General features: G+C 41.0%; 1 long non-coding RNA gene across 3 annotated transcripts in view; it reads left to right on the top strand.

Annotated features, from left to right (window-relative positions):
- LOC111094898 overlaps positions 1–21674 on the top strand; it is an 82402-nt gene that overhangs the window by 47286 nt on the left and 13442 nt on the right. The window contains exon 5 of one of the 3 annotated variants that reach the window (XR_005357230.1): positions 19895–20405. The exons of 1 other annotated variant lie outside the window; for it this stretch is intronic. This is a non-coding gene — a long non-coding RNA (uncharacterized LOC111094898). Of the gene's footprint in view, positions 1–15674; positions 15735–19894; positions 20406–21674 lie in introns of those variants that run through there. One more of the 3 variants, XR_005357229.1, reaches the window with a different exon arrangement.

The raw sequence follows: 21674 nt of genomic DNA, 5'->3' as shown, positions 1-21674 counted from the left end.
ATCCCTAAGACTAGGAAAACATTAGAACAAGGATCCCAAGCACCTGGGTGGCTCAGTCAGTTAATATCTGCTTTGGGCTCAGGTCATGATCCCAGGGTCCTGGGATTGAGCCCCACGTTGGGCTCTCAGCTCAGTGGGGAGTCTGCTTCTTCCTCTCCTCCTGATTCATGATATCTCTTTCTCTCTCAAATAAATAAATAAACAAACAAACAAACAAATAAATAAACAAATAAACAAACAAATAAATAAACAAATAAATCTTGAAAATAAATAAATACACAAATAAATCTTGAAAAATAAGGACAAGGATCCCAAGATGCCCGTGTTCTAGGTAGAAACTGGTGAACACAGTGCCCTGGGGCTAATGCCATGGTCAGGTGGGCTTCCTGCTCCGAAGTTACTGTTGTTAGATAAGATCTGCTCAAAGCCTAATTTGTCTGTTGAGTGTCTTATAGATAGAGTTTTTAAATTTTTATTTATTTTTATTTTTTAAAATATTTTATTTATTTATTCATGAGACACACACACACAGAGAGAGAGAGAGAGAGAGAGAGAGGCACAGGCACAGGCAGAGGGAGAAGCAGGCTCCATGCAGGGAGCCTGTTGTGGGACTCGATCCAGGGACTCCAGCAACACACTCTGGGCTGAAGGCGGCGCTAAACCGCTGAGCCCCTGGGGCTGCTCGATTTTTTTTTTTTTTTTTAATGAAGCTTCAATGCAAATTTGCCTTCTATCCTTACTTATGCAGCAGCTGCACTGACCAACCTGTCAGCATCCTTGGCTTGCCCAAACCTAGAAACAAAGAGTATGTGCATCAAAGAACAGGGCTGTTTCTAATTCATTCTCCTTAAGCCTTTGTTAGAAGCAGCAGCCAGAGTAAAGACAAGTTGATGGCTGCTCTCTGGGACTGAAATTAACCTAAATGTCACCGAGCCTAGTAGGACCATGGAGTCAACCTCTTTGGCATTCAAAATGAAGTCACTCCACCTGAGGAGAGAGAAAAGATTTAAAGAGATAGAAGATACGACCGCTGTCTGTAAGGAGCTAATACTGAGACTAAAGGGGCAAGGGTGGGGGTGTGTGTCTCAAACCCTTCCATATTACCACTGTGTGGCTAAATTCTCATTTTTGGAAGGAGCGCTGGGACTCTGGCCAGGGTGGAGTTTTGGGGCTTAGGGCTATATGGGGATTGGTACTGCCTATCCATGGCAGATACGACCCTAGTGGAAGTCAGTGATACTGACTCAGACAGAGGTGAACTTGAGAACTACTGGAAAAAATAAACACTTTCAAACTCCAAAACATACAGTCTGCAAAAGGGGTTTGTTTGATGGAGTCGAGTCAATAGGTTTCAAGGATGGGCAGATCCAGAAGGGAACCTGAGACACACAGGTGGAGGAGAGAGTTTCCGAAAAAGAGCTGTTGTCATGGCTTAAAGTGGAAGATTAACTGCGGGGGTAGTGGGAGGGGAGGGTGGGAGATAGGCAGGTACACAACTGATTCAGGGGCAAAGGCTCAGTGCCTCCATGTTGGATACCTCCAGGGAGTCCCATTCATTGTATTCAATGGGAATGGTATCCCTGCAGTTGGGGGGTGTGCAGAAGCACTGAAGAGGCTATGACAGAGGGTTACAGGAGTGTAGAGGGGGGAGACATGAGCTATTCAGAAGTATTTGGGAAGAGTTTTTGAAGACATGACATCCAAGCTAATTCATGATGATGCAGAACTAACTAGAAAGAGAGTGAAGCAAACGTAGGTAGAGGAAAAAGCAGCTGTGGATGTAAGGGGCATCTGGGATAGCAGGTTGTCCTGGCCAAGGTCTGTAGAACAGCAGAAGATAACCCTCAGGTGTAGCAGTAGGAACAGAGGAGGCAGGGGAGAGGTGAGCTACTCTCTGGAGATCTTTGAACAGCATAGTGGGGTTCGGACTTCATTTGAAGTTATGGGGAAGCCATTGCAGATTGATATAGGAGGCCATGGAAGTAGTATAGAGGACAGAGCTGGGGTGAGACCAATGTCAGGGGACCAATTAGGAGGCTTTTGAAATAATCCAGCCAGGCAGCAATGAAGGTCTGAAACACAGCAGGCACAGGACCTCTCGCTCCCTCCTTCATGCTTTTGCCTGTGTCTGTCTCTTTTCCGATGAATCAAGTTGGGTGTCTTTCATGTTTGTGCTGTTCAGGTCACTGCTGGATCATATGGAAATACCTGGAAATGTTTTATTCCTAACTTGCTTGGGCATAGAGGTTGGCAAGTACCTAGAACCACAGAACCTGGCACATACTCATCGTCCGGCAAAATGACTGCCTTATGGAAGTCAAGGTCACTTCATGACTCTTTGCATTTCTAACAAACCCTTCTCCTTTTGTAGGGTCTATGGATTTGAGAAAATTCTGGAATAGGATGGAAAGATTATGTGGAACATATCACATAACCCACAAGTTGAGAACCAGATGGATTTTAAGTCAGACACTCTAATCATGTGTGATATTACAGGGAGCGAAGACACAAAAAAGATTATGGCAGGTCCCAAGCACTATACCCACCACAATCTCCTGAGTTTACAGCTCTCCTACCAGATACCTAATATATAAGATTGCTGTGCAACACTATAAAAGGACTTACACAGTCTATTCTGAAAAACTGATACTTCAATAAAGAAGATAAGTGGAGAAACCAGGATATAAGAAAACATATAAAAAACCTTTAGAAGGTCAACGAAGCCTGGGGAGATAAAACTCAATAGTTCAGGGACAGAAACAAAATGGAGTTTTCTTTGTTTTAGATAGAAAATTACAAGGCGCTGTTTGAGGTTATAGCTGTAGTTGGACTAGTCCCTTGAAAGAGGGCAATTTAACAAGACAGCTAGGAATCTGATCCCATTCGTGTAAAGGGAATAGATAACTTTGCCAGCTTTTCACCGTGATGGGAAATGTTCTACCGTCAAGGAACTTTTGGAAGGGATGGAAAATGCTGTCTTGTTTTGGGTTGTGGTTACAGGGGCCAGGGTACATTTGGCAAAACCCATCAAGCTGAACATCTAAGATGAGTGCACTTTACTGATATCAGTACACCAATAAAAATAATACAAAGAGAAGTGGGGCAGTTGATACTTGGGGGGATTAGGACCTTAGGAGGGCAAACCTACCCCGGCCAGACCAATTGCTTAGAGGATTGACTAAATTCATTACACGAAGCTAGGGGGCTGAGGTTATCTACAAGTAGCATATAGGCTGGCCAGACTGCAGGCACCATTTTGCCTTTGCTTCTCTGGCCGTGTACAAAGCTAATTAGGTCTCTCTGGGAACTTGGAAGCCAGTGTGGGGATAGCAAGTCAGTTTCATTTTTCTCTCAACCATGATTCACACACAGAGCCCTGGGCTAATGAAGACTCCAACACCACATCCATGTCCAAAGAAGAGAATCAGCATTGATGAGTGATCTCTGTTGAGGGTATGGTAGGGCAGTTTGAAGATGTGTATTCTAAATACTCACCAACCAATTCTTTGAATAGAGACAGAGGATGAGGGCAGGCCTCTTAGGACCACCAGGAAATTTCTCCAGTGGTAGGAGTAGGGACTATGGTAATGCTGGGAATGTTCAGGCATATTGGGTCTGGAGATTAAGTTCTCTGTCTTCCAGAAGCTTCCAGAGGTGAAGCTGGCTTGAGAGAGCCAAACAACATGACTAAAATACCAGTCAGAAGGGGCTTTTCAGGAGTGGAAGCCAGGTCCATGAAAGTCAGAGAAAGTGGGGGCAGAACAAGTGAGTGTTGACTAATTCCAAAGGTGGCTTTGGATTCAGTGGGAGTATAGCCTCAGGGGCTTTGTGGGAGAGGTGACTCCTCATGACTCCATGTTGTGCTCTTGAGAGCATTGAGGCCTTGGTAGCACTGAAACAAGAGAGGGAGTTCTGTCCCCAAGTTGACAGTGTGTGAAGGTCTGGAAAGAAAGGACCTGTGAGTGTTTTGGTGGAATGGAGTTAGTCAGTACCATCTTTAATCAAATTGTCTTTCACAATTGGTTTGGACCATGAATAAAAAGCTGATGGATTGCTGAATTCTGGCTCCTTCAACCATCTCTTCCTTCCTTGAGGACAGATGCGGTGCCAAATCCTGGGGACCAATAGTCAGATGTGAGGAGGTGGATGCAGAGATCTGTAGGGGAAGGGAAATACCCACTTTGGGTGCCATCTCCTGCACTGTTGGCCATCTTATTTTTCCAGCTGCTCAGTATCTTTTCTACATCTAGTTCATTTTTTTTTTTAAAGGCAGGATATACATACTATAATGTGCACAGGGTATGCTAATCTTTGCTGCTCAGCATGATGATTTTTGCATGTGTACAGAGCTTGTAACCACACACAAATCAAGTTCTCTACTCCCAGTCTCAATGGATTTCTTCTGTGACTCTATCTAGTCTGTTTTTCAGAATCCTCTTATGGACTGGTCATAGGGTGACCAATAGTCATAGTTTGCATGGAGATGAGGGGGTTCCTGACATGTGAAACTTTCGGTGCTAAAATTGGGAAAGTTCCAGGCAAATCAGGATAGCTGGTCACAGTGGTGCCCACAATTCTGATTAAGTTTGCCTAGTTATGAACTTCATTTGCTGGAGTCAAATGTTTGTGCTCTTTTGCATCTTACTTCTTCCATACCATATTTATGTGAGTTTAGCCCTATTATCACATGTAGCAGTTTTTTCCCCTTAAATCTTATTGCTGAGTAGTATTCTATTGTATGAACATACTGCAGGTTTCCCAGTCTCCTGTTGGGCTCTCTCATTCCTCTCAGGGCTCAGATACTTTCTGATATGAGTAATAAAACACATTGACTAACTTGCAAAGTATACTTATTCCTTGATATTCCTATATCGTGAGTTTCCTCAAATTCGTAGAAATTAGGTAAGGAATAAATTCTAAGCACATGTATAATCAAATAGGAGTTGGTGATTACTCCATTTCCCTAAAACAATTTCAGGTACTATGTCAGGGACTAGGTAAAGAGCTTAACTAATTAATTTTTATGATGACTCTATGTGGTACCATAATCCTACCCCATTTAACAGTTGAGAAAAATTGAGCCACAGAGAGTTAAGTAACTAGTATGTGCCAAAGTCAGAATTTGAACCCAGACATCTGGCCCCAGGATCTGCTTTCTCAACTACTTCACTCAATGCCTCTTGCAGAAATGAGTAAAATCTTATCAGGAGGGGATTCAGCCCTAAGTCTCCTGAAAGAAAATATTGAACTTTTATAAATTCAGAAAGTCAATGCTTTCCTGCCTATCCCCAGGTTATGAATGAGTGGACTCTAAAGTGGTGTGTACTTGTAAGGAATTAAGGAATTTCTTCTGATAATATAATGGTCCAATCATTCTATGGTTCTAGCTAAAGTTCTACTATATCTTGTTCCTTGATTTAATGGCCTCTGATTTTCCATGAAGGTCTTTAGGCTTGAAAAATCATGATCGCCCCAGAATTCAAGTATTTATTGAGTGTGTCCTGTATTTGGAGTAGCTGGATGTTCTGAAGGACATTACTGAGACAAAAAAGGGAGTTCTCAATATTATTAGTAGAGTGAAAATGATTGTTTCCCACATCATGCTCTTCAGAACACAGGCCCTGGGAGCCTTCAGACAAGAGAGAGTTTTGTTCTCAGGTCACTAGTACGGGGGGGGGGGGGGGGGGTGTCAAAAGAGAAAGGATCTGTGAGTGTTTTAGTGGAGTGGAGTTAATCAGTACCGTCTGTAACTGAATTGTTTTCAACATAAACCAAAGGCCAAAGGTGAAGTGGGCAGATAAGGCAAATAATTGCTTTATTTTAAGGGTGAGTAATTTCTAGCCTGAGGCACCAGATCCAGATTTTGGTTTGAATTCATCACATTCCTTTAGTTTCTCCTGCCTTGACACAGAGATTAATTTTTATCCTGGTGGGCTTGTGTGGTAAAACCATTAGGCAAGATGTTTAGAATTTTAATAATTAAAGCAGATGGAAAATCTGTGAAGAATCAAATTCTAAGCACTGTGACTTAAACATAGGGCCCAATTAACAGTAGGCCGTGGCTTAAAGTCAGCATTCATCTAAAAAATCTTCTGCATTCACACCTGCTTTTTCTGTATCCCTGGGTCCTTGGCTCTCTTTCTTCTCTCAATTTTTCTTCCCTGACTCCTCTATATCTCCCGCTCTTTTCAATTTCTTCTACATGCTTTCTGCTTGCCTACATTTACAATGTAAATGCTTGCCTGGGCCTGGTGTATAAAGGAGGCATGGGACCCTAGATATTAACGGTAACCTGTGTTTTGTCCATGAGGAAACTGAGGTGGCCTAGGGAAGGGATTTGAAGCAGAGTTGGACTGGAAATGTGGCTCTTGTGATTTTGTGCTCAATATTCTTATTTAGTATTTGCCAGAAATATTTAAAGACATTGATTAGTTTTTCTTGCTATAAAACATTATACAGCCTTTGTTTAAAATATGTTTAAAAATACAGAAAATTAATAAATCGGGAAATGACAAATGTTGGTGAGGATGTGGAGAAAGGGGAACCCTTGCACACTGTTGGCAGAAATGCAAGCTGGTTCAGCCACTCTGGAAAACAGTATGGAGGTTCCTCAAAAAGTTGAAAAAAAGAGCTACCCTATGACCCAGTAATTGCACTACTGGGTATTTACCCCGAAGATACATATACAGTTAAACGAAAGGGTACAGCATCCAGTGTTCATAGCACCAATATCCACAATAGCCAAACTATGGAAAGAGTCCATCAACAGATGAACAGATAAAGAAGATATGGAATACTACTCAGCCATCAAGAAAACTGAAATCTTGCCATTTGCAACAACGTGGATAGAACTAGAAGGTATTATGAGGAGCAAAATAAGTCAATCAGAGAAAGAGAATTATCATATGCTCTTACTCATATGTGGAATTTAAGAAACAAAACAGGATCATAGGGGAAGGGAGGGAAAAAATAAAACAAGATGAAATCAGAGAGGGAGACAAACCGTAAGAGACTTTTAATCATAGAAAACAAACTGAAGGTCACTGGAGGGGAGGTGAATGGGGGGATAAGGTAACTGGGTGATGAGCTTTAAGGAGGACAGGTGATATGATGAGCATGGGGTGTTAATATAAGACTGATGAAAAAAAAAAAAAAAGACTGATGAATTACTGACCTCTATCTCTGAAACCAATAATACATTATATGTTAGTTAATTGAATTTAAATAAAAGGTATAAATAAATGAATTAATAAATTAAATGTAAAAATATAGAAAACTATATATAAAAAATAAAAATCAACTGCTATCACTTCATCCAGAGATAACCACCATTAATAATTTTGGTATGTTTCATTTCACTCTTTTCCATCAGATCAACAGACATTATATATATTTCAAAGAGATATGATTCTGTTATAGAGGCCCATTGGAATCTTGTTTTGTTTTGTTTTTTGTTTTTTAGAGAGAGAGAAAAAGAGTGGGAGAATGAGCAAAGGAGAGGCAGAGGTAAAGGGAGAGAGAATCTCAAGCAGGCTCCACACTCAGTGCAGAGTCCAACGTGGGGCTTGTTTCCATGACCCTGAGATCATGACCATGAAAGTGTGACTTGAGTTGAAATGAAAGATCAGACCCCAAATCCACTGAGCCACTCAAGCACCCTTGAATTCCTTTTTTTTTTTTTAAAGATTTCATTTGGAATCGTATTTTTTATGCTTAAATTCTCTTATTAGCATTGTCCCATGGCATTAAATATTCCTGAAAATATGATTTCTATTAAGGCTATACTATTCTAATCTATAGTTATACCTTAATTTATTTAACCATTTGTGGAACTTATTGAATAAAGTTCTCTGTTTTTGATTTAAAAGCAGGGAAGTGAGACATTTTATATGTTCCAACAGGGGAGAAGGGTGCTCTCCAATAATCCAAAATAAGTTGCTTTTTGTTGCAAGCTCTCAATTGATTTTTTTCCCCCATGAGTCAGAGACTCTCACAAGGGAGAACCAAGGATAGTTCTGTACCTTGGTTGTGTTGACTTAAGTACTATCTTTGTCTAGAGACTTCCTTTGCCTTCTCCCCCGTTCCCATACTGGGTAGAGAATCCACTTCATTTCGTGCCTCCTCCCTTCCCCTAGCTACCAATCTCATTTTAAAAATCAATTGCTTGCTCATGCTGCCTGCCTTGCATAGAGCATCTACACAACTGGCTTTGTTCAAAATCCTGTGGAAGCAGAGAAAGTGCCTGCTAGGCACATGCTAAACATTGCCAGTGGCAGGGGAGAGGGGAGGCAAAAGAGAAACTTGTCCATTGGCTACAGGATGACACTTTGCAGTGTACAGATCTTTACTTACCCTGGGAAATATAGAGAGAATATCCCTGAGATCCATGGAGATTCACTCACAGTGTTAGAATCACAAACTGGACCCAGTTTTTTTTTTTTTTTCTTCATTGCAAACATGAGGCAGTATATGTAGCACAGATTTTGAAGGCAAACAGCTCTCTACTTGAATTACACCTGTGCCTGATCTTGTGATGGGATTTGGGGAAGACAATCCATATAAATTATCTGAGACTTGATTTCCTCATCTGTGATTTCAGAATAATAAGGATGAAAAGACATCATATAGCTAAAGAGTTTAGCATGCTGTTTGGAATGCCCAAACCATCAGTAGATGGTAGTAGCAAGAATCATCATTTGCTCTCTCTGTCTTGCCCTGTTGGTTCTATATTCAAGGTCAACATGTAACTTTGCAGTGCATAATAGAAAATGAAAATTAAAATCATAGCCATGAAATGATCCCTTACATATGTACATAAAATAAAGCATGCTTAGGGTTGGGTTAAAGAATGAGAGCCTTCGATTGCTAGAACTTGAGGTGGAGCTCGGGCATCAAGTTTGAGAGCATCTTACCAAACATATTTAGAGCGAAGCACTTAACTTTTCCTTTTCTAGATGCTTATAGGCCTGTGAAGCTCTGCAGGTACTGATTTTGAGGACCCATGTCCAGCACTCTAAACTTCCTGGGCAATGGCCCGTTTGTGGGAAGTTGGACAACCAATCTTCCTGGTCCCAGGTGGCCCCACTGGCTGTCCTTTGGCTTCAGAGCCTGATGGGAGCTGTCACATCCACTTATTCAGACAGACTTGACCTTGATTGCTCACCTGAGAGTGTTCTCTGTGAGCTAAGTCTGGATGGCTCTGGTGCAGAAAAGATGTTCTGTGCTGTGGAGAACAATTTAGAGTAATATCTGCTCATAAACATGGCTGTTCGCTCAGAGAGTGATGCATTAGCAGGCTGGCGGCCACTCTGTGCTGCTCTACCAGGCTGAACGACAGGGACATCTGAATCACCTTCCAGAAGCACCTTGTGGCAATTTGCTAATTATTTTTATGATGCCAGGTCAGCAATAAAGGTGGCTTCACTCTTTCTCCAAAGCCACATGACAGGAGAGACCATTTTTCAAACCTGAGTTTAAGCGCCCAGCCTGCCAGGTGAAGAAGTTGGCTGACTTGCTCTGCACTCCTGTCCCATTGCCTTTTCTTGTCCCAGGTCTGATTTTTTTGTCCTTCTTGCAGTTGAAAGGTGTATTCATTTCCCAGGGCTTCTACAACAAAACACCACAAACTGAGTGGGCTTAAAGCAATAGAAACTTACTCCTTCACAGCTCTGGAGGCTGGAAGTTCCAGATCAAAATGTCAGCAGGGCTGTGCCTGCTGTGATGGCTCTAGGGGACAAGCCATTCCATGCCTTTATTTTGGCTTCTGATGTTGCTGGTGATCCTTGAAGTTCTATGGCTTGCAACATCATTACTCTAATCTACCTCTATTGTCACATGGCATTTTCTGTGTATGACTCTGTTCTTTCTTTCTTTCTTTCTTTCTTTCTTTCTTTCTTTCTTTCTTTCTTTCTTTCTTCTTTCTTTCTTTCTTTCTTTCTTTCTTTCTTTCTTTCTTTCTTTCTTCTTTCTTTCTTTCTTTCTTTCTTTCTTTCTTTCTTTCTTTCTTTCTTTCTTTCGTAGGTGGAGGGCAGAGAGAGAAGGAGAGAGAGAATCTCAAGCAGGAGCAGGCTCCATGGCCAGCATGGAGCCCAATACAGGGCTGGATCTCACAACTCTGAGATCATGACCTGAGCCAAAATCCAGAGTTGGATGCTTAACTGATTGAGCCAACCAGGTGCCCCGTGTATCTCTACTCTTCTTATAAGGACACCAGTCATATTGGATGAAGGGTCTACCCTACAACAGGGTCTACCCTCATCTTAACCAATTTCCTCAGCAAAGACCCTATTTCAAAGTAAGGTCACATTATAGGGCATTGGGGGTTAGGGTTTTAATGTATCTTTTTGGGGGTTACAATGAAAACTATAACAGAAAGTATCTAAGCATATCACATTTATGAAGGGTTGAGGCATAATAATGGAATACCTAATGGTCTTTCAAGCCTGAGACTATAGGAGGATGCTTTTTAGGTGTTTTCTTTGCAGGTAGGAAGAGTGTGACTCATCTCCAGGATTACACAGCATTTGTGAGCCTGCCCTCTGTGAGCTACGTCTGCTTCGGTGAACACAACTCTCTCATTATCCTAACAAGATCATAGTGTTCCAATGAATAAAGAAAAAGAGGCCTCCTACTTCCTTATTGGTGGGACCATTTGCTGTGGGCTACCTCATTTTTGTGGCACCTCTTCTGTGGCAAAACCCAGTTTCTAGCCTGGAGGAAAAAATTTACAGGGTCATATTAAATTACCAAAGAAATGTTAAAACTCTGGAGTTAGTCATTTCAGGAAGGGCCGAACTCTTTCAACTAAACAGAGCAACTTTGAAATGTGATGGAAACCTGCGAGCTATAATATAATGTGAAACCCTCTATTCCTTCTAGTTATTTCATGAAAAGCTGGGCATTTCTGTGGTGACTTTCATCTGAAGTGCCTCAAATGCCATGCTAATTTTACAAATTATGCTGTCTATGGGGATTCTATATTCTGCCCATATTTCAAACCCTTTGAGGGTTCAATACCCTCTGAGGTCCAGGTTGAAAGACTCTATGCAGTAATGACTCTACTTAAATGATTTTTAGGAGTTTGAGCATTCTTATTCCTAGTTTATATCATAAGGAAATACTTGGTGTAGTAGAAAGGAATACAGACTTGAAATTAGCAGTGTGAATCCAGGCCTCAGTTTCCTTAACTGGAAAAGGAAATATTTGGGATTTATAAATTACGAGGTTCCCTTCCTCGTCTAAACTTCTGATGATTTTTCTAAATTGCTTCAAAATGTTGATCAGGAAGTTAACCATGCTTTTAGGGAACCGTCTGTGACTTGGCATTCCACTCAGTTTTGCTGACAAAAATCTACTGTTGCATGAAAGATTTTCCTGGTATTCGACCTGCATTTTCTTCAGGCTTGTCAATGCCTGCAGCACAGCAGTGACCTTGCAAAGGTAACAGCTACTTTGCATTTTTTCTGCCAACATTCCTGTTCCCTAAAGGCTGTCCCAAAGATTATTGATGAAGGCTATGCCCCAGTGTGATCCCTAATATCTAGGTAGCTCTTTATACTTTTTACAGTGAATTCATGAACATTCATTTATTCAATCCCTGCAATAGTCTGGAGGTGAGCGAGACTTGGCATTATTGTTTTCATTTAAAGATTGAGGAAACCAGGGAACATTGAGCCTACATCACCTTCCAAAGGTCACAGAGGAAAATAGTGGCAGAAGGAGGGCTGGAATACACATTTTCTGGCTTCTAGTTCAAGTTTTTTCCACTTCATTACATTTGGATTGAAATATACAGATGAAGAAGGGAAAAAAAAAAAACCCACCAACAACGTATACACCTCCTATGTGCTGGAAACTGTCCTAGACAGGATTCAAACCATCATCTATTTTATTCCACAGATTTTTAAAAAAGATTTTATTTATCTATTCACAAGAGACACAGAGAGAGGCAGAGACACAGGTAGAGGGAAAAGCAGGCTCCATGCAGGGATCCTGATGTGGGTGTCAATCCCGGGTCTCTAGGATCATGCCCTGGGCTGAAGGTGGCATCAAACTGCTGAGCCACCCGGGCTGCCCTCTTCCACAGATTGAATTCTTCCCATTACCTCATATTTTTTCCTTGATTACTAGAAAAGTTTAAGCACCAAGCACCATTATGTAAAGTAAATCGAATTAGTTTGGTTTTATGAGCATTTGAGCACTCCCAATTGTGATGGGCTATTGTGCTTAGGGACACAACCAGACCTGGACTGGGTTAGTCTCCTTGGTGTCCTCCAGGGAGGGCCTATGGGAAAAGAATGGGGACACATAGAAGATGCACCAGGAATGTGTTATTTCTCTCTGGGAGATTCCACTTGAAGATAGGTGGAGCCAGGAACGTCACTGTCCTCTCACCTGATTGGATGATGTGATGTTCAGAGGTGCCAGGGATTCCTTATACACTCTAATGTTTTATTTCCCTGATGGATTTCCACAACTTTATCTCTAGGAACTGACCTCAAGGAAGTATTACCAAATAACTATAATAATGCTTGCCTTATTTTCCTTCTTCACTCTTGTGAAGATCAAATGAGATAATATATAATCATGTTGTGGGAAAGCCCAGGTGGTCATGGTAAGAAAACATAGCATTTTTATTAGAGAATGAACATGGCGTAGAAGAGCTGCCCTATCACGTACTAGTTCTGGGTTCTTGGGCAGTGCCTTATCTTGGACTCCAGTTTTCTCATCTTGCCTGATGGTGGTTCTGAGGCTTCCATGAGTTGGTCTCTTTATTTATTTTTAAATATTTATTTATTTATTTGAGAGAGAGAAGGAGAATGCATGAGCTGGGCTGGGTCGGGGGTGGGCAGAGGGATAGGGAGAGAGAAACTTTAGCAGACTCTCCACTGAGCTTGGAGCACAACGTAGGGTTCAATCCCAGGACCCTGAGATCATGACCTGAATTGAAACCAAGATTTGACCCCTTAGCTGACTGAGTGACCCAGGTGCTCTGAGTCTGTCTCTTTAAATTGAATGGCCCATCACACCTGTCAGATTGGCTAAACTCAAACACAAGAAAAAACAAGTATTGGCAAGGATGTGGAGAAAAAGAGACTCTTGTGTCCTGTTGGTGGGAATGCAAACTGCTATAACCACTGTGGAAAACAATATGGAGCTCAAAAAATAAAAAAAAAATAAAGCTACTCTATGATTCAGTAATTGCACTACTGAGTATTTACCCTCAAAAATACGAAAACACTAAAAGTCTACATGCACTGCTATGTTTATTGAAGAATTATTTACAATAGCTGAACTATGGAAGCAGCCCAAATGTCCACTATAGATGGATGGATACAGAAGATATGATATATATGCATGTATACACACACATATGTGTGTATATTTATATATATTTGAATATTATTTATCCATAAAATGAATGAAATCTTGCCATTTGCAACAACAGGGATGGAGCTAGACAGTGTAATGCTGAGGGAAATAAGCTAGTCAGAGAAACACAAATACCATAAGATCTCACTCATATGTGGAATTTAACAAAAAAAAAAATGAATGAGCAAAGTAAAAAAAAAAAAAAAAGAGAGAGAGAGAAACCAAGAAACAGACTCTTAATTATAAATAACAAACTGATGGTTACCAGAGAGGAAGTGGGTAGGGAATGTGTGGAATAGAAGACAGGGATTAAAGAGTTCACTTATGATGATGAAAAAAAAAAGAAATGATTTAAAAAATGAAAGAAAAATTGCTAGACTCAGTGCCTGTGTAGTCCACTAAGAAACTCCTCTTTATTCTCTTGGCTTAATGACTTGATTCCTGTTCAGTATTCTGGGAAAAGAAACATTTCTTTTGGAAGTGGTTTATGCTCTTCAGGAACATAGGATCTGCAAACATAGCAGTTTTCTTAAAAAAAAAAAAAAAAAAAAAAAAAACTTTTCAAAGCTATTTCCTCACATCAAGCCTTGATAGAATGTTGCTTAGTTCTTCCTTTGTAGCATACTTTGCCCAAAGACTATCTCTTCCTTTTGAGAACTCTCCTCTCTCTCTCTCTCTCCAAGTATTTTTGGTGGGGCTGACAATTCTGTAGCTCTGCTGTCCTTGCCACAGTGATTGGCTCAGGAATGGACACATGACCTAGAGGAGGTAAGCACAGTTTTTACTTGAATTTGCTGTGGCCGCTGGTGGGTAAGGTGCTGCTCTCTTCTCTCAGAAAGCTAGCTGCGAGCAAGGGTAAGCTTGGAGCTGCTGGTGGCTATCTCTCATGGTTGTACAAAGAGCTTCCTGAGGATGATGCCCTTGTGATGGAGAGCAGGAGAAAAGAATGTTGGAAAGAATGATTCCTGATGGCATATTTGGACCTTTGTATTTCACTACGTTTAAAGTCACCCATGCATCTGGTCTGTTTAGTTGCTTGGAACAAAAACTTTCTTTATGGTTTAAGCTAGTCTAAAATGATTTTCTGTCATTTTTAACTGATAAAAATCCCAATGAGTACTTATACCTGGAGTAGCCAATAGTCCTGGGTGTCTAAGGAAGCATATAGTAAAGGGCTCCCTATGGAAGCCAGTCAGGGTGTTAAAGTGGATCATTAATGACTAGCTTTGACTAATTCACAATGGTCAGGAGCTGGCTTGCTCTTCAAAACAGGCCTGTACAGAGAAGTTGGGATGTACAGATTGACTTAAAATGTCCAACACAGCTATAAGACTAATGGATGTTTTGAGGAGTGGCCAAAAACCTACATGTGATCTTTTAGACAAAACTAAAGGCAATTACAAGGCTCTGCCTGGCAGGTCTCATGGGAAGGAAGCTACCCTCTCTATATTGAACTTGCAATGCTGTTTTCTGGAAGGAGATGCAAGGATTCAGGATTCCCCCTTGAGAAGCCATGCTCATAAACATTTATCTGCAATTCTAAGATGGGTACATTCATTCAGAGGCCTCTATTGGGAGCCTTGGCTGAGGCACTTTTCTTCACTCTCAGTATCTTTCTATCTCCACCCTTCCCTTCTATACCCTTTGCTTACATGTTCATAAAAAAGTAGGAGACCAGGTCATCCCCCTATTTGTGCTGCATCCATCTGAACTTACCTGGTGCCAGGATGAAAAGTGAAGCACTGGGGAATCAGCCCCTCTTTTTTTGTCTCTTGCTTTCATTGTTGAAGTGGGTAAATAAAGCCTCAATTGTTATTTTCAGTTTGGTTCATTGTCCTAATTGACCACCTGGATACCTGGAAGCTTAGCTGATTTGAATTCATTTCTCTGGATTCTTCGAAATATTATCATGCATAATTATTCAGACTGGTTTGGAAGAGAGATGCATAAGAGTGAATATCCTACTTCAGTGCAGAAATTTCAACTCCAGCTGTCCATCTTAAAATACTTATGCTCAGGTCCTATCCCAGACTAGTTACATGAGTGTGCTTGTGGATGAAGCCTGAGCATGGTATTTTTTTGAGTTCCAGGTGATTCTATTATCAGCCAATGTTGTGAACACGATTTTAGTGGGCATCCAAATCACTAATCTGGAAAATTAATAGCACAAACTCATGAGCTTTTGTTGATCTCCTGGGTAGGAATCATATAGGAGTAGATCCTAGAAATCTGAAAGACCCAGATGATTCTGATGCAGGTGGTAACTAATTTTTTTTAAAGATTTATTTATTTATTTATGATAGACACAGAGAGAAGGAGAGAGAGAGAGAGGCAGAGACACAGGAGGAGGGAGAAGCAGGCTCCATGCCGGGAGCCCGACGCGGGACTCGATCCCGGGACTCCAGGATCGCACCCTGGGCCAAAGGCAGGCACCAAACCACTGAGCCACCCAGGGATCCCCACAGGTGGTAACTAATTTGAGGAGAGTTGAAGAGTATTGGTCAAGCACATGAGTGTATGTGTCTGCATGTACTTGCTTGTTGGAGGGCAGTAAAAAGGAAAAAAAAAAAAAAAAAAGGGATCAAGCAGCCAGTATCCAAAGAGTAACCTCTAAAGAACTTATGTTCATCCACCCATCCATCTATCCAGGCTGGGTGTTGATGTAGTGCAACAGTTCAGAGCATAGGAGCCTATCAAAAACACAGCTGAATCCTCGCTGTGCAATCAGTTCTGTTGCTTTGGGCAAATCATACAACCTCTATGGGTCTCATTTTCTTCATCTGAAAAATATGAACACATATGATATCTTCTTGCAGGTTACCATGACATTTAAATAATTAATATTTGTTAAGTATTTAGCATAGTTCCCAAAACTGTACTGTTCTGATATGGTAGTGACTGGCCATATGTGGCTGCTGACCCTTAAATGTGGCTAGTCCAAATTGAGATGTGCTGTGGATAGAAAATGCACCCTGGATTTGAGGACTTAGGATGAAAAAAAAAAAGTAAAGTGCATTTTAAGAATTTTAAAATACTGAAATGATATATTTTTTTTTTCTGAAATGATATTTTGGATATATTGGGTTGAAATGACAATATTTAGGCAGATTGGGTTAAATACAACATATTTTAAAAATGAGTTTTACCTAGTTCTTTTTGCTTTTTAAAATGTGGCTACCAAAATATTTAGAAGTAACATATTCAGCTTGCATTGTATTTCTATTAGATAGTTTTGGCCTAGAAAGTAGTAAACCCTCAGTAATTGTTAAGTGCATTATTGGTATTGTTTTTGTGTTTAACTCAAAAACAACTAGCGAGCATGTGCCGGGAAGGATGTAAACATCAATCATTGGTCATATGGAGTGCTTAGAGTCTAGTGAAGGCAAACGAAGTCATCAGGAGTGTGGGACTCGGTTCACTTGAGAACTCTGGGGTGTGCCTGGTACAGTCCCTGTTCTTACAACAAACACAAGATCAGAAGTTTCCAGATCATTCCTGGGACTTTGCAAAATGTGGCAATTGTCTCAGGTGTCCCAAAGCATAGGCACTATCCAGTGACAAGAAGGTGTCTAAGGGAGGGCACCAGAGTTGAAGAATTCACAGACCAATAAAATGATTTAAAGACCTTCAGTTCTTTTTTTTTTTTTTTTTAAGATTTTATTTATTTATTCATGAGAGACACAGAGAGAAAGAGAGGCAGAGACACATGCAGAGGGAGAAGCAGGCTCCATGCAGGGAGCCCGATGTGGGACTCGATCCCTGGTTTCCAGGATCACACCCTGGGCTGAAGGCGGCACTAAACCGCTGAGCCACCCAGGCTGCCCAATACCTTCAGTTCTGATACAAATCATGTAGCCCATCACCTCTCCCTTTCCCAATATTTCAGAGGAAAGAATCATTGCTTATTGGGGTAGTGGGACTAGTAGTGTCTTCCTCAAATTCATGTCTAGTTGCGGCCTTAGAATATGGCCTTATTAGGAAATAGGTCTTTGCAAATGTAATGCCTTAACATGAGGTCATATTGGATTAGGGTGGGCTCTAATCTAATGACTGAGGTCCTGAGGTATGAAGAGGAAACAGAGGAAGAGACGCATGGGGAGAACATATATGAGAATAGAGGTAGACAGAAGTCATGTAGTTACAAACCAAAGGCCAAAAATTACTGACAACTATCAGGAGCAAGAAAAGGCAAGAAAGTTTCTTCCCCTAGGGCCTTTGGAGAAGCATGGCCCTCCTCACATCTTGATTTCAGATTTCAGTCCTCCAGAGCTGTGAGAGAATGGATTTCTGTTGTTATAAGCTACCTTGGTGGTACTTTGTTAGGACAGCCCTAGGATATATACATTGGATATTACTTGAGCCCCAGACTTGGTCTTCTTAACACTTTGTGAGACAAATATTAACATTTTCCGTGGAGGGTGGGGACTCACTCCTGGATCCAGGGAGAATCTGATAAGGGTATATCACATGGATAGTCTCAGCAAAGATAGAGAGACTGGCTCTGGGAGAGACCAAAGAGTGTCAAAACAATGTAGTCAGTGGGAGTTTCCAAAATGAGAATGAAGGAGCAAGGTAAAAGTTAGAGCCAGAAAACAGTGCCAAGGATTCATGTTAGATGAAGAGAAATGGAGCAAAATCAAATTAAATTGTAGTTAGGTTCACAAGCAGAGAGTACTCCATGGGGAATGGGAAATAAGGCTGTCATCGATGTGAGAGGGTCAGAGCCCCATTTCTGTGTTGAGCCCAGTGTGTGGTAGGGCTATGGTCTTTAGGACACACACTTGAAGTCAGTGTTCCTTCCCCTGAGGTATAGCTGCATCTGGACACATGGGGACATGATGGGAGTAATGTAAAACTATAGGACAAGCAAGCACAAAGAATTTTCTTCTATCAATATAATATAACAGCAAGCATGTTTGGGAGTATAATGCAAAATTTCCATGAATGCATAATCTATAATATATGATTTGGAAAGTTTTCCTTTTGTGTTGTTCACTTCAGGCTATCTTTAGAGCTCCCCAGCTGTACACACCACTTCTGTGTGCTGATGTAGGCACCTCCACAGCTGAAAAGTTTGAGAAGCACTGATGTATATATAAGACCCTGAAAGGGCTGGCTAACATTTTCATCATTTCTGATATATAGCCGGTGCACTATGCCTTCACACAGTAGACACATGTTAAACATTTTTTTCACTCTTTTATAACAGTCAAAGTTAAAAGCCCATGACGCTTTTTTGCAAGAATTTTGGACTGTGCTTTGGCACATGCTCTCATAAACAAAAGAAGAAAGCATATACAGGGAGGATATTTTTAGGAGAAGTATGCATGGTAAGGAATGCTTGATGAGTCTCAAACTTGCAAAGACTTTGGGCACATCAAAGTAAGAAGAAATTAAACCAAGTGCTAATGCACAACTTTTACTTTTATCTACACAAATCTTTTAAACTAAGAAATACTTGGGATCTGAATGACCTGAGAATATCATAGACTATGCTTTGTAGAGCCTTCCTGCTGCGAGTCAGGGTCTGCTTATACAATTTTCTGCTACAAATCTATGTTCATATTTACATTATTCTTCTTTCACTTGATTACATGAAGATGTGTGCAATCTTAGCCTCTGGATCAGCAAGGGGAAATGGCATTTTCTGAGGCCAATTTCCCGTGCAGAACCAGAGCCATTGCTCAGTCTTGATATGCCAAACAAGGAAACAATTGAGGAGCTCTGTGGAGAAGCCTGGGAGTCATCCTAGATTTTTTCCCTTCCAACACCTCATCAGTCGCCAAGCCCTGAAATCTACCTCTTCAGAGCCCTTCAATTCATTCACTTCTCTCCATCCTTTTGCCTAGACAAGAGTGGAGCCTAGTCCTCATGGGAATGGGGTAGGGGTGTGAAGAAGTTAAAGATTCTAGAATTGGCATTTATAAGACCAGTTATAGATAAAATGAGTAATCTTGGGAGAGGAACATGGGGAAGAAACCCTGTAAATTGTGCTTTAATCACCTGATCTGGGCCCATTCAAACTCAAAACCATGGAATAAATTGTTATTTTTCTTGTTTTCTTAACTGAGGCAATCCTTTATCTGGACCAAAGCTGGTTTTTGACAGAGGGAAGGATGGAAAGTCTCATAAGGACATTCCTCTTTTGAAAATTCCATTTCATTTCTGCTCAAGATGATTGTAAATGAAAGGATGTGGTGGCACTTGCTTCCAACAGTAGGCCTCCCTTCAGTCTTCCCAGGCAGGCCTTGCTAACCCTGTGCAATCTAGATAAGGTTATTAACCAAATAGGATTACATTGGCTAAAGCTTCAGTTCTGCCATGAAGTGTTATTTGGGCCCATAATATTAAAAAAAAAATGCCAATGCTAGACTCAACTAGGCAGAAGCACAATAAACCAGAATGTAGGTCCTTTTGGGTAAAAGTGAATGGGATTATTGATAAAGGACATCTTGGCCTTCTCTGCCAACAGCTTGTTCCCAAGGGCTAAGTCTGAACTTCCTGTCTTTTTTCCCTTACAAAGTGATCATTACGGGAAGTTTTCCTGACGACCTCATTTCCACTCCCTGAAGGTGGCTTAACTGAAGGTGGGTGAGCTCAGATGTGCCTCCTTGACAGAGACCATCAAAGTATGGCTTGCAGCCACAGAAGGAGTCAGGTGCATGGCTGGAACATGTTTTGAAGTGCAGGGGCCTGCATTCACATCCTGGACTTGCTGCACAGCTGGACATCACTGGGAAATTTACCAAACTATTCTGCTAGTTGCTTCCTCTCATCTGTTAAATGGGGATGTTTTTGCCAACCTCACAAGGTTGCTGGGTGGGTTATAATGCAGTTCCTGGAAGCATTAAAAATGGAGTTTCTATCTCTTGTTTGGCCATTCACAATGGGAGGATATTCCTGGAGGTTCCTGGAGGAGCAGAACTTAGGAGAAATCTGGTACCATTGCATCTTATGTATTACACTCAGAGAAGTTACATGAGGCAAAAAGGGCTTTTAAAGTGACTTTGAGACTCCTAACTCTGGAAAACGAACTAGGGGTGATGGAAGGGGAGGTGGGCGGGGGTGGGGGTAACTGGGTGATGGGCACTGAGGTGGGCACTTGATGGGATGAGCACTGGGTGTTATTCTGTATGTTGGAAAATTGAACACCAATAAAAAATAAATTTATGAAAAAAAAATAAAGTGACTTTGAGAACCATTTAATTACAAGATCATTTTCCTATCTTTTCTCCAGCACAATCACCCTCAGATGATTGGAAAGCTTTCAAGCTGTTAGGTCTTGGGTTCAATCCCTAGCAGAAAGGTCACTCTTGGTGACTATAAAGATATATATGAACATCCACCTTGCTGTCCTGTCTGGGATAGAGAAAGTGTATTCATTTTTGTAACTCCTGATTGAAATGGCATTTCTCAATCACTTTCCAGTTTGTGGTTACCTATGATAATACTAGGATACACAGATGGGAAACCTGTCTTCTTTCACCCACCAGTGTAGCCATCCTTCAATACAGCCTCGCATTCATTCCACATCGGAAGCCTCAGCCTTTAGGGGAGACAAACAGTCTTAATTTGGAAACCAATCTGGTCAACTGGTAGTGGGTACCTATGATGCTTCGTTGAGAAGGTATCTGAGCTCACATCCGTACTTCACAAAAAGAGAGCCCTGATTAATTTACACTGTCTTCTGTGGGCATGGATGGAGGAGTGGTGCTATGTGTTTTCCATATCTTATCTATCCTTCAGCTGTCTAACAACTCTACTGTCTACTTCCTCTCTCCACCTTTGGCCTTCTTATAAGATATTGGAACAGGGGAAGAAAATGCAGGAAAGGATGGCATATATTGATCATTTCCATCCTTGCATGTTAAATTTTAACTAGTGCCTTTACTTAATGTAGAGTCATGATTTGTCTGTGGTTGTTGTATTTATCTCTTTCCATTGCCACTCTTTGAATGTCTTAAAAATAGGGATGGTTATTCTTCATTCTTGTATTATGCTCCATCTTGTGCCTCTCACTCCAGAACTTGGTATCATGCCTGACACACAATAGTCATTCGGTTTTATTGCCAAGTTCATGCTTTCTAGTCCTACTTTCTTATATCATTCACACTGCCAAGGTATTTCTATATATACCGTTCTAATACACAACTATAATCTTGTTTTATTTCTGCTTAAAATCCTTCAATGACTCCCAACTGGCTAAAGGATAGTCCAAATTCTGAACTTTGATAAAATGAGTCTGTTGAAGTTTTGTTCTTACCTAGTTCTCTGAATCTCCAGCCAATACACTCTCCTCCACT

The sequence above is a fragment of the Canis lupus genome, chromosome 3, assembly GCF_011100685.1.
Source record: "Canis lupus familiaris isolate Mischka breed German Shepherd chromosome 3, alternate assembly UU_Cfam_GSD_1.0, whole genome shotgun sequence".
NCBI lineage: Eukaryota > Metazoa > Chordata > Mammalia > Carnivora > Canidae > Canis > Canis lupus.
Note: the sequence above shows the minus strand (reverse complement) of the source record. Positions and strands in the feature narration are given on the sequence as shown.